The 13,263-nt window shown below is 35.2% G+C and overlaps 1 long non-coding RNA gene across 2 annotated transcripts in view; it reads right to left on the bottom strand.

Annotated features, from left to right (window-relative positions):
* Positions 1–3,739: 3,739 nt before the first annotated feature.
* Positions 3,740–13,263, bottom strand: part of LOC136848236 (uncharacterized) — a 375,132-nt gene continuing 365,608 nt past the window's right edge. The window contains exons 1-3 of one of the 2 annotated variants that reach the window (XR_010855980.1): positions 6,775–6,999; positions 6,430–6,541; positions 3,740–5,772 (exon numbers count right to left, since the gene is read on the bottom strand). This is a non-coding gene — a long non-coding RNA (uncharacterized lncRNA). Of the gene's footprint in view, positions 5,773–6,429; positions 6,542–6,774; positions 7,000–13,263 lie in introns of those variants that run through there. The other variant, XR_010855981.1, reaches the window with a different exon arrangement.

Genomic DNA, 13,263 nt, shown 5'->3' with positions numbered 1-13,263 from the left:
CGGGTTAAATGCTTAAATCAAATTAGTACAGAAACAACATTCGAGGGAGTTAATAACGTTCAGATATTCAGTGCTCTAAGTTGTTGGTTCTAAATCAACGTGATCAACAACCACTGATCAATGAATATAAAAAACAAGTAAAAAAATGCGCCGAGGTTTCTTCGGCGCAATCGAGTTTTCTGTACAGCGTATAATTAAGGCCACCGAAAATAGATCTACCTTTCGGTGGTCTCAGTATAATGTTGCACAAGCCGCGGCCAATGAATCTTTAACCACGGCCCACTGGTGGCCTGTCCTATATCGTTGCCAGATGCGCGATTATGGCTAACTTTAACCTTAAATCAAATAAAAACTACTGAGGCTAGACAGCTGCAATTTGGTATGATTGATGACCGGAGGGTGGATGATCAACAAACCAATTTGCAGCCCTGTAGCCTCAGTAGCTTTTAAGATTTGGGGGCGGGAAGAAAAAGTGCGGACAGAAGAAGCGTGGACGGACAGACAAAGCCGGCACAATAAGTTTTCTTTTACAGAAAACCAAAAATGAATAAGTACTGTGCTCGTATAGACGTCTGAATAACGTAACAAAAACAAATAAACAGAAAATCAAAGTGAAAGAGACAAAACCCCTTCTCAATAAAAAAAAAAAAAAATAGGGACGGGAACGCAGGAAAGACGGAAGGAAATGAGAGAGAGAGAGAGAGAAAGAGAGAGAGAGGGGAGGGGAAAGCTTTTAGACAACAGCCAATCGAGGGAAGAGTCTAAAAGCGTTAAGTGGAATAATTCAAGTTGGCCGCTGTTTGATCCAGGTTTCGCAAGGCGTTCCATTATGGAAATCACCTCCGCCAAGTTTTCGTCCCACAGTTTGGCCCTCCTAGTTTTTGGGTCGTTCCTGCTGCCGGTGTGTCTCGCGGTAAGAGATTGGAATCTGCACCTGCTTGGGTAACTCTCTCTTTCCCATGTTAATCAGTGTTGTTCTTTGTCTCCTCCATGGAGATTTGCGATCGCTTCTTTCAGGGAATTCGATCCTCCTTTATTCTGTGTGTTCTCGTTTTGGGGACAACTTTTTCCCCTTAAAGGATTCGATCCTCTTTTACTCTTTGCCTCGTCATTTTTGGATTTATAATTTTTGCCTTAAGGAATCCGATCCTTTATTATTCTCTGGCGCTCGTCTTTTGGGATTTATAATTTGTTCTTGAGTAAATTCCATCCACCATTATTCTGTGCCTTTCCATTTTGGGACTTATAATTTTCTCCTTAAGGAATTCGATCCTTTATAATTCGTTGGTTCGTCATTTTGGTTTTACCATATACTCTTCAAGGAATTCAATCCTGTGCTGCCAGTGATAAGGAATGTTTTATTTCTCATGGGGATGGGTGTGGTTTGGTAAATATTAGTTACCGTTTTGACGGCTGCATGATTTACTTGGTGTAACCCTACCAGGGCTTAGATACCGAAGAGTCCTGTATATACAAAAGTGTAACGTCCTGAGATGTATCATGATGGAATATATGTTTACACACACACACATATAATATATATATATATATATATATATATATACATATACAGTATATGTGTGTATATATACATATGTATATATACATATATATATATGTATATGTATATATATACGTATGTATATATACAAATATATAATACATTTAATATATATATATAATAGATATATAATATATATATATATATATATATATATATATATATATATATATATATATATATATATATATATATATATTATACATATACATATATATATATATATATACATATACATATACATATATATATACATATATATATATATATATATATATATATATATATATATATATATATATATATATATATTCTTCACACAGAGGCTGAAAGGAAACGCGGTGATACAAACTGCATTATAAAGTAAACCAACCTCCCGCTAATACGTCCCCTTTATAAAATAATTATTATAAACCCTCTGGGGACCTCCCCCACCTTGCGCCGGTCAGCTTTCTCTGCAAGAACTTAATGAACCGTACAGCGGCTGCCTCAGGCACCATTTTCCTCGCTATTTTTTCATGTGGAATTAACGCCCTAATGTAAAGTGGCCATTCTCTCGTGATGGGAAACGCTAAAAGGGTAATTTGAAGCATCATAACACAGTTCCGAATATTCGGGAGGAAATGAACGGTTTCACAGTTAAAAGGAGGTGCGCCTGCATCTACTAGGTGAGTAACGGGTATACTTGCAGTGCACTCGTCATGGATGTTGAACGGGTTTTATTTTAGCGAGGAAACTAGATTTGGTTAAAATCTCATTAGAATCAGTCTCCAAATATACATATTTTTTTTTTACGAGAGGATATGAACGGTTTCACAGTTAAAGGGAGGTGCGTCTGCATCTATTGAAGTAACAAGTATTCTTGCAATGCACTCGTAATGGATGTTGAACGGTTTTTATTTTAGCGAGGAAACTAGACTTGGTTAAAATCTCGTTAGATTCAGTCTCCAAATATAATCTATTTTTACGAGGAATTTTGGTCTTGTCGGGTTTTTGGGGAACATGAAATTAATATTCCTTAATACTCGTTATGGCATTGAAGTTTGTGACGGTAAATCTATATTTTGTGATGTTTAAAAGAGTGGAATTTTTGCGAGTATACCAGACTTGGTTAAAATTTTATTAGATTCAGTCTCCAAATATACATCTTTTTATTTAAGACGAATATTGATCTTGTCCATTTCTGGGTAACATGAAATTAACAATCGCTAATATTCCTTATGGCACTGAAGTTTGACAGTAAATCTATATTTGTCTCCAGACATACATCTTTTTATTTACGACGAATATTGATCTTGTCAATTTTTTTTAGGGTATCGTGAAATTAACAATCCCCAATATTCCTTATGGCACTGAAGTTAATGACAGTAAATCTATATTTTGAGATGTTTAAAAGAAGGGAATTTTTTACGAGGAAACTAGACTTTGTTAAAATCTCATTATTTTCAGTCTCCAAATATATTCTAATTTTACGAGGAATAATGATCTTGTCAACATTTCGCGTAACATGAAACAAATAATCCTTAATGTTCCTTATGGCACTGAAGTTTATGACAGTAAATCTATTATCTGAAACGTTTAAAAGAAGCATTATTATTATTCTCACCGCTTTTGAATTGAATTTCTAGTGATAAATCCCACCTGTTATTATGGTCGATTGATTTATGGATTTTAGGCATACATGCCAAGTACTGGGGCAACCACGGCTAAGCAGCGCTTAAAATTAAATATTAATTTAGCTAAAATTCATTAAAACTATAAATTAAGATAAAAAAAGTACCAAAAATATATAGTCTTTAATACGAATTAAATACATCTGTAAAATCAGATAAAATTAAATTCTGAAATAAAAGTTAATTTCCTTTAAAAACATCAGTTTCCTGATGTCACAACTATCAAGTACCTCACTCATGGACCTGTCACAGTGTGTGGTACATTAAGTATTTACGCGTACCATGCGGTATGTCCTATAAGCGGCCTTGTTAAAATAGCGCTAGTCCTTCGATCTGGATGGAATGGAAAGGAATATAAAGTTTAGGCCAAAGGCCAAGCACTGGGACCTACGAGGTCACTCAGCGCTGGAAAGGAAATTGAGAGTAAGTAGGTTTGAAAGGTGTGGCAGGAGGAAAACCTCAAAGCAGTTGCACTTTGAAATTATTGTTAGGTGAGTGGGGGGGGGGGGTCGAAAGCAAGATGGAAGAAAGATATGAATGGAGGCACAGTAAAAGGAACGAAAGGGGTTGCAGCTAGGGGCCGAAGGACACTGCATAGAACCTTTAGTATTGCCTACAGTGCACCGAATGGGGTAGTAATATCCTCACACTAAGTGTGGGGCACGAGAGAAGTACATTCTCACTCTGATGATATTTTCATTAAGTTCAATCCTGATACGGACTCCGAATCAATTACACATGTAAACTTTACTCTCTCTCCACCACCATCAAGCAGAAGTGAAATGAACTATGGTTTTTTTTTTTTTTCAGAGAAGCCGAAGTGGGGAATCTGCTGACTACGTATCTCAAGGGACTTCCATGAATGGAGTGACAATCCTAAGCTGGAAGCTACTATTGCTACCACTACTTATGACAAGGTGTAAATTAACTTTATCCTTTATTGCAATCTTTTGAGACTAATTTGAAATCTTAAATAAGCCCAGCAAAAATGAAAAACTACAAAGTATATTAATGTGTACCATGGCACCTGTAAATTATGATGCCATGTTAATGGCTGAATGGGAAGTAGATAGTCATTAATAACCGCATTAGTCCCAGTAATCTCTCGTAAAATTCCCAGCCAAGCTATTATCATTTCACTTCCTGTACAATTAAATGGGATTACTATATTTTTCACATGCAAGGCTTAATTGTCTCATTGTAGTGAATGCTTGGTACTTCAAGCTCATAGTTATAGATATTTTGGAGTACAGTGCAAATAACTTAGTGATCTGGCAACTGCACCCAAGTTACTCATACTTCGAGTTTAATTTGGGTAATAAGAAAGATCGTCAGCCAAACGTATCTATACTTTTAAACTTCCAATCGGTAAGTGAACACAAAGTTTGAATCGCTATATTACCGACTGGAGAAATTTAACTTTCGTACCTTTAACAAATCGTGCCTTGATCCAACAAATTTAAATTTTTTTTATGGATGGGTCTTTCCTTTGTAATATAAAGCTAATGTGCACGTTGTACACTTCCCGTAACTGATTCGCGACTTTTAAATTACCACTGGCCAGCACACATACGAACAATTGTTGGACTATTCAAACAGGCGTTCATAAACATTAGGCAGTTTAATGTCAAGCCTTCAGACTAAAACGTATAGCCTTTAATGTTAAAATCATATTAGTCGAAGTGCGGTACCAAGTCCACGATTGAACCATTACTTGGAGACTACTCGGGTGAGCTAAATGTGTTATCAGGTTACTATATTTTTTTATTACTTTCAACACTAACAAATCTTTACCCGAAATTGCTGTCAATGTTATAAATCCCTCTGCCAGATTTTTGTATTGTATTTCCTCTATAGACGTTACGTTTCTAACCGAAAATGAAACAGAGTCCAACTCGATCATAAGATCAGATTGATAACTACCAAAATTTGCCATTGGATTTATACCAAAATTTGCCATTGGATTTATACCAAAATTTGCCATTGGATTTATACCAAAATTTGCCATTGGATTTATACCAAAATTTGCCATTAGATTATTTGTACATGTCTCAACCAATGTTTGCGAGAAGTTATACCATGAGAAAAATTGGTCTAATGCTCTCAGATTGGCAATGCCATTTCACCACAAAAAATATTCTTACCAAGATCTTAGTTTCCATTAATGTACTTCATAACATAACACTCATGTATTCATAACATTCTATCAAGAATATTGTTACTGTAAGAACTTTGTACAAGTATAGGACTAGAATGTTCATGAGTTATATAAATGCAGGAATTGCTAATTAAACCATCTGGGAAAAGATAGCAACAAAAGACTAAAGTAAAAAATCTTGTGGAATTTCTCAATAAATGCAATTACAATCAATCTCGGCCTCGTAATAACACATTAAACCCTTATAGCAGTATGTTCTAGGCATTTCTGGGAAATTGATTATGGAAGCCAATACTAACTTGTCGGAAACAGGAAACTGGAAATTTCTCTTGCAAACTCTACCAGTCACCTGAAGTTCACCTTAGGCATATCACACTTCCCTGAAAGAAAATGAATATTAGTAACAGTCCATAATATGGTCATGTAACTTTCAATCCAAGTGACCTTGAAAAAATACAGTAGCCAATAGTATTCTAATCAATAATCAAAATGTTTCTGTTTTAACTATAGATTCTTTATTCTAATGATTGAAGGGACGTTAGGATTAAGTTACAAGAAAATTTAATGGAAAACTGTAAAATAAAAGGTAAAAATTAATCTACTCTACAATGAATTTCAACGATAGTACAAAAGCCTAACTTCACGAAGTAAGTCTTTCAAAACATGCGTTTGGCAAGTATATAAAAATTCTTAATTACTAACAGCATTAGATGTTAATGGAATTTACAAGACCACAAAAATTATCAAAATGCTTTCTCTAAAAACCTACAACAAAATTTCCAAGACCAGCAGGATTGAAGTTACACTTTACATAGGATTGTAAAAGCCTAATTTTCACTTGAGTATTTTTTTTTTTTTTTTTTGTTTGGAGTGTTAGTAGTTTTGTGTTAGTAAAAGCAAGCCCCCCTCTTGACGTACGGTAGACCGAAGTCTACCGTACGCCAAAAGAAGCTCCTCCCCCTCCAGGGGCTCCGCCCCTGAAGGGGGAGGATCAGCTTGCAAAGGTTTCGGTCTACTAAAAAAGGAAAGTTCCTCACCTTTAGTGTCTGAAGAAAAAATACGATTACCAACGAAGTTTTCACAGGTAAGCAATTGTACTTGACTTCTGGTATAGCCGGGGTTCGTGTGAAGTGGCAAGACTAAGGAAACCTGTATAAAATAAAGTAAACAAATTAGTAAAGGTTCCAGTAAAAAAAAAAAAAAAAAAATTCAAAAATGTCTAGTAGAATTTCATGTGCCTATCCATAAATGAAATGTTTAAAGTACCCTAAAGATAGTAAACCAACACACAAAACCATTAGTATACTCAAGCCGAGCAATAATTAAAAATTTATAAACAAACTACGAAAAACACAAAAAAAATCAAAAGATCTTTACAACACCTGGCGATCTGAAAGCTACACACAAACGAAGCACCCTGTCGACAAGAAACCGGCCTGGCAGCCAGCACGATAGAAACTTTCCACCTGTAATTACACACTTCGCGGAAGATTATTACCAACTGCGTTGTTACTCCACCGAAAGGTATTATATCGTTTTTACAAGCCAAGGAGGGAAGTACATAGAGGTGCTCTTTCGTACATGATCCTTGGGTAATTTACAGAGCGAACCCATAGATGGCAGTAGTATGCAACGTACATTTACAAGCTACAGGTTTAAACAGCACCTTACAAGACGGTGTTAGGTGTATTAATGATGGTAACATATCTGAAGTATAGGGAAATGCAAAGACGCAGTTGAATAAATGCAATAAAAGTTTGAATAGTAAAACAGCGATTGAATCTTCGCACACCCAAGCATTGATTAATAAATGAACCCGGTCCGCCAATGTTGAAGAACGGGTTTTATAGAACAGCATTCGGACGAAACCGGACGAGACGGAAAAATGTTTATTCATCCTAAATTGCTTTTTGATGTTAAACTACGCATTATAAACATCTCATCATAGTAATGCTATGCCTCATTCAATAAGTATAACCTAATCTGCTCCTTGTCGTAAATTCTACCAGAACACCAGACAAGGATTATAAATACTTAACTAACCCCTTTTATTTAATTTCCCATGGAGCCTTCTATTAAAAAAACAAAGCTGCATTTCAGGACACAATAGCACAACATTGCTCGATACGCCAGGAAATGTCAAAAAGAATCGGTTAAAAGATTAACTAATCTCACGGCGGAGAAAGAAAAATGTTCAAAGGGAAACGTTGATAAAGAATCTTTTACCAGTCGTAAGGGCTTCCAAGTCGTAGAAGTAGATTGGAGACTAGGCCTTAGGTTCATTACCTCGGGCAAAGACGATGGAAAACTTCCCTACTCGACGATAGCCGGACGAATTTACGACCTGGGGTGGGCCACTCTCTGGGCATTAGCAAATTAACCTGTCCTCTATATTTCTACCTTCGACAGGAATGTTGAATCTTTTGTTTGGTTCTGCTGTTTGCCTGCCCGTCAGATATGTTTGTTTCTTTATATCGTTTGTTTTATTAGTTTTTATGTTAATAGGATTACGCAAAAATTCCTCAGTAAATTTCTATGAAATTTTCACATGGAAGACTTGATTTGTGTTGGGGTTCTTGATCTGTGTAGGGGAGGTTTATTCATATGGTGTGATGTTAATTGCTTAACCTTGGCAGAGGTTTGCAGTCTCAGAACTCTTTGTATCACTCTGATCTTAAATGAAATGTATAACCATGGCGGAGGTTTGCAGCCTCAAAACTTTTTGTATCGCTCTGATCTCAAATGAAATGTATAACCATGGCGGAGGTTTGCAGCCTCAAAACTTTTTGTATCGCTCTGATCTCAAATGAAATGTATAACCATGGCGGAGGTTTGCAGCCTCAAAACTTTTGTATCGCTCTGATCTCAAATGAAATGTATAACCCTGGCGGAGGTTTGCAGCCTCAAAACTTTTTGTATCGCTCTGATCTCAAATGAAATGTATAACCATGGCGGAGGTTTGCAGCCTCAGAACTTTTTATATTACTCTGATCTCAAATGAAATGTATAACCTTGGCGGAGGTTTGCAGCCTCAGAACTTTTTGTATCACTCTGATCTCAAATGAAATGTATAACCTTGACGGAGGTTTGCAGCCTCAAAACTTTTTGTACCACTCTGATCTCACAGGTTTCTATAAATGGAGAAGGTGAAGAATATATGGGAATTATCTGCATGTATATACTACATGAGTTCAAAAACATGTACTGACACACACTTGCATATATTGAATATATACGTAACTCTAACATATATCCTTTATTCAAAAGAAGACTAGTTTGTTAAGGTGAATGAGTGCGCCCACATCACCCCGTCCTATTTTGGAATTTGAACCAAAGTATATCTGCAGCTGGACATTGGGAAATTATTGTGAACCAGTTTTATAAATCTGAATTGCAGGCCCAACACTCAATTCAAAATCGCCTGAGAGTACTAAATGGCATACGTAGACAGCTCAGCACATACACACATATTATATATATATATATATATATATATATATATATATATATATATATATATATATATTTATATATTTATAATCATGAAGCTACAAATGTAGCTTAATATTAAATTCACACTACCTCGGGAATATCCCCGATGGGGGATTATCACCGAAGGAGAATTTATAAGTGATAAATGGACTTGTACTGCTGGGTTGCGATCCCTCGTCACAGATACTTATCCAGCAACTCCAGTCGACGTTTTACCACTGAGCTATCAAGCGAGGTATATAAGTGATAAATGGATTGGAAATGCCGGGTGGCGATCCCTCGTCACAGATGCTTAGCCAGCAGTGGTTGCTGGATAAGTATCTGTGACAAGGGATCGCGACCCGGCAGTACCAATCCATTTATCACTTATAAATTCCCCTGCGGTGATAATTCCCCATCGGGGATATTCCCGAGGTAGCGTGAATTTGATATTAAGCGACATTTGTAGCTTCATGATTGTATATAAATCACGGTGTGATAAAAGTTTCATATGAATATATGTATATATATATATATATATATATATATATATATATATATATATATATATATATATATATATATATATATATGGCTACTTATTATAAAGTTACATTAGATACTTTTCTCGAATATCTCAAACGTTGTCACAGTCTTATAACAACTCCGGTGTGCACCCCACAAAATTAAATTTCGTAGAACTCAGCTACAGTATATATAACACGAAAAAAAAGCATTGAAACTAACCTCAACTGAGCCCAACTCAGCTCGAACAACCTCATATGAGAAAGTTGGGATGAATTCATTTTTAAAAAATGATCTGTTTGCAATTTGAAGTTCGGCGCACCAATCACTACAGGGGAAGTGTTAACAGCGCCGTTGATATTAAATTATTTCAACTCTCGAACAGTTAGTAATATTGGCGGGATAGAGGTCTAACTGAAATATCACACCGCGTTGGAAATAAAAACTCCTTTACACATATATGCAAATATATATATATATATATATATATATATATATATATATACTGTATATATATATTATATATATATATACACATATATATATATATATATATATATGTATGTATATATATACATATATATATATATGTGTATATATATATATATATATATATATATATATATATATATATATATATATATATATATATATATTATTGTTGTATTCTTCTCAGTCAAGAAGATAAAATCCCGGTAGGGAGGGGTATTGCCGTCAGTGCACCTCATGCGGCGCACTGTAGGCATTAATTAAGGTTCTTTGCAGGTGCAACTCCTTTCATTCCCTTTACTGTACCTCCGTTCATATTCTCTTTCTTCCATCTGACTTTCCACCCTCTCCTAACAGTTGATTCGCAGTGCAACTGCTTTGAGGTTTTCCTCCTGCTCCACCTTCCAAACCTTCTTACCGGTAATTTCCCTTTCAGCGCTGAATGACCTCATAGGTCTCAGCGCTTGGCCTTAGGCCTAAAATCTATATTGCATTCTACGAAGATAAAATACCTCGATGTACTACACGATGAAAACGAAGGAGAAACGGGAGAGGAAAAGAGAAATAAAGTTCTTAAATTGTCCAAACGGTTTCACCTTCCATCCGGCCTCTTCCGGGGAACTTCATTGACTAATCAGTTTAAGAAAAACATATACCGAGCACATGTTTACATTTGACTTCAAGACGTACATGAAACATAAACAAGTGGAAATGGTTAACGGTGCTTACAACTGTTACAAGCTAATATAAAATCAAAATTGTCTAGTACACAGTTCGTCCAACAGAAGAGGTTAACAGCCTAATGAGGCTAAAAAGGTAATTGTTTAAATACTTAAGTCAATATATTACATAGTTTGTACTGATTTTTCATCATAAGTAGCAAGAGCGGGTCTGTCTTGAATAAACCCATACTGCCATTAAAGTTAGTTTTCACTATATTGAGTCCATTCAGTTTCTGTTAGGTTTCGCTCTATAAAATTATTGTTTCTGAACAAGATTCTTGTTTTAGACCACTGTGTGTTTATGTGTGTGTGTATGTCTGTATAACTAATATTTTGGTGGTAACATGTATTAATATCATATATACGTATGTGTGCGTATGTGTGTGTGTGTGTATAAGTAATTTTTAGGCGGTCACATATATCAATATCATATACTCCCCTCAGAATATTCTGCTTTTACGGTAATGTTAGTAATATTAGGTCCAGCTTTGAACGACAGAATGATACATAACCTAAAAGTAAGATGCTTTATTAAAATATATACAAATACCGTTCGGAAACATCCTTACAGCCGATGCAGCAGACCCGAAATACAAAAGTGGAGGAGTAATGACGATACACTTTCTCCGAACTTCGTTTCTAAGTTGAAACAAAAGAACGTCGGGGAGGAGGTTTATGTTACCAATTAACTATTGCAAGGACGAGTCGAAAGAGCTTGCAAATGAACCACGATATTCCATTGTGTTCCGGAGCCTTGTGCCGACTCGGGGAAAAATTCGTGTATCCTTTTTTATTAGGAATAAGGAATAAAGGGATACGTCAAGATGAACAAAAGCTTATATATATATATCCCGGTGTTGTCATGAACAGGATATGTCCGAATGTGTCAAAAATCACATGGTGTTAACAAGTAAAATTTATTACTCAGCTTCATAACAGAGAAGCAATTCTTGTTTGCTGTTTTCAGGACGCACCATTTTGCAGTTTATGTATGTATGTATGTGTATGTGTATGTATACGTATATATATATATATATATATATATATATATATATATATATATATATATATATATATAAAGACAAAACAAAAGGAAAGAGAAACACTGGAGTGTTGCGAGGCCTTTCCAAAGTCGTCAGTCGAAAGGCCTCGCAGCACTACGGTGTTTCTCTTTCCTTCTGTGAATTTTGTCTTTATTTATATATTCATCACGTCCCATATTTTCGTGATTCAGTTAAACATATATATATATATATGTATATATATATATATATATATATATATATATATATATATATATATATGTGTGTGTGTGTGTGTGTGTGTGTGTGTATGTTTGTTTATATATGTATGTGTATATATATATGTAGATAGATAGAAAGATATATATATATATATATATATATATATATATATATATATATATATATATATATATATATATATATATATCTGTGTGTGACTGTATATGTACAATAAAGGAAAATGACACAATGCAAAGAAGATATGATCTTTAATAATTCTAAATATCAGAGCATGCCCCAAAGAGCTGGTGCGTGTTCATTGTCGATAAAATGGCCATTCGATATATTGTCTCAGAAATTAATTAAATTTCTAAATTGTGTATGAAAGATGTGCCTAGCAATTAGTTCTGGTAATATTAAATATATTTATCACTGGCAATATTCTCTAGTTTCCGAGTACCCTGATTTTTCCTGTAAGTGTGCGTGATGAAAATGATCGTTAATTTAATTTCTTTAACAACAATATATATTGGTTTACAGGTGAAACAAATGCACATCAAATTTCAATAAATTTGAACTAGAATCGAAATAGCATTGTTATATGAAGAAAAAATAACGATGCAAAACATTTCCAATATCACGGCAATAAAATGAAGAAGGAACGAGTAAATAATGCGCCGACGTTTCCTTGGCACAATCGAGTTTTCTGTACAGCCGCTACAGCGTATATTCAAGGTCACCGAAAATAGATCTATCTTTCGGTGGTCTCGGTATAATGCTGTGTGAGTCGCGGCCCATGAAACTTTAACCACGGCCGGGTGGTGGCCTATCCTATATCGTTGCCAGAGGCACGATTATGGCTAACTTTGACCTTAAATAAAATCAAAACTACTGAGGCTAGAGGGCTGCAATTTAGTATGTTTGATGATTGGACGGTGGATGATCAACATACCAATTTGCAGCCCTCTAGCCTCGGTAGTTTTTAAGACCTGAGGGCTGACATAAAAAGTGCGGACAGAAAAAAGTGCGGAGAGAATAAAGTGCGGACCGACAGACAAAGCCGGCACAATAGTTTTCTTTTACAGAAAACTAAAACGGCAAAAAATCATTCCATTATTCCCCTATGCTCTCATCTTTCCAAAGGAGCAAATTCGCTCATCGCGGGAAAAAAAAACCCCGAAGGATTTCTTTCGTAATTAAACTTGAGCGCGAGGAACTTTTTTTCTCTCGACTTCGCTTCATATCACCTCGTAAAACTTAAAAAAAAAAAAAAAAAAAAAAAACTTTCACTCTTCCTCCGAGCTAATTCCATTTCATTGCTAAAACTTTTAGACTGGGTACCTCAGTTTGGATTTATAACTATCATCAGAGGTTTTTCTTTTTCTTGACCTGTTTCCTCTGCGTTATTCCTTTTTTTTTT

Source organism: Macrobrachium rosenbergii, chromosome 18, assembly GCF_040412425.1.
Source record: "Macrobrachium rosenbergii isolate ZJJX-2024 chromosome 18, ASM4041242v1, whole genome shotgun sequence".
Lineage (NCBI taxonomy): Eukaryota > Metazoa > Arthropoda > Malacostraca > Decapoda > Palaemonidae > Macrobrachium > Macrobrachium rosenbergii.
This window is presented reverse-complemented; position numbering and strand designations above follow the sequence as displayed.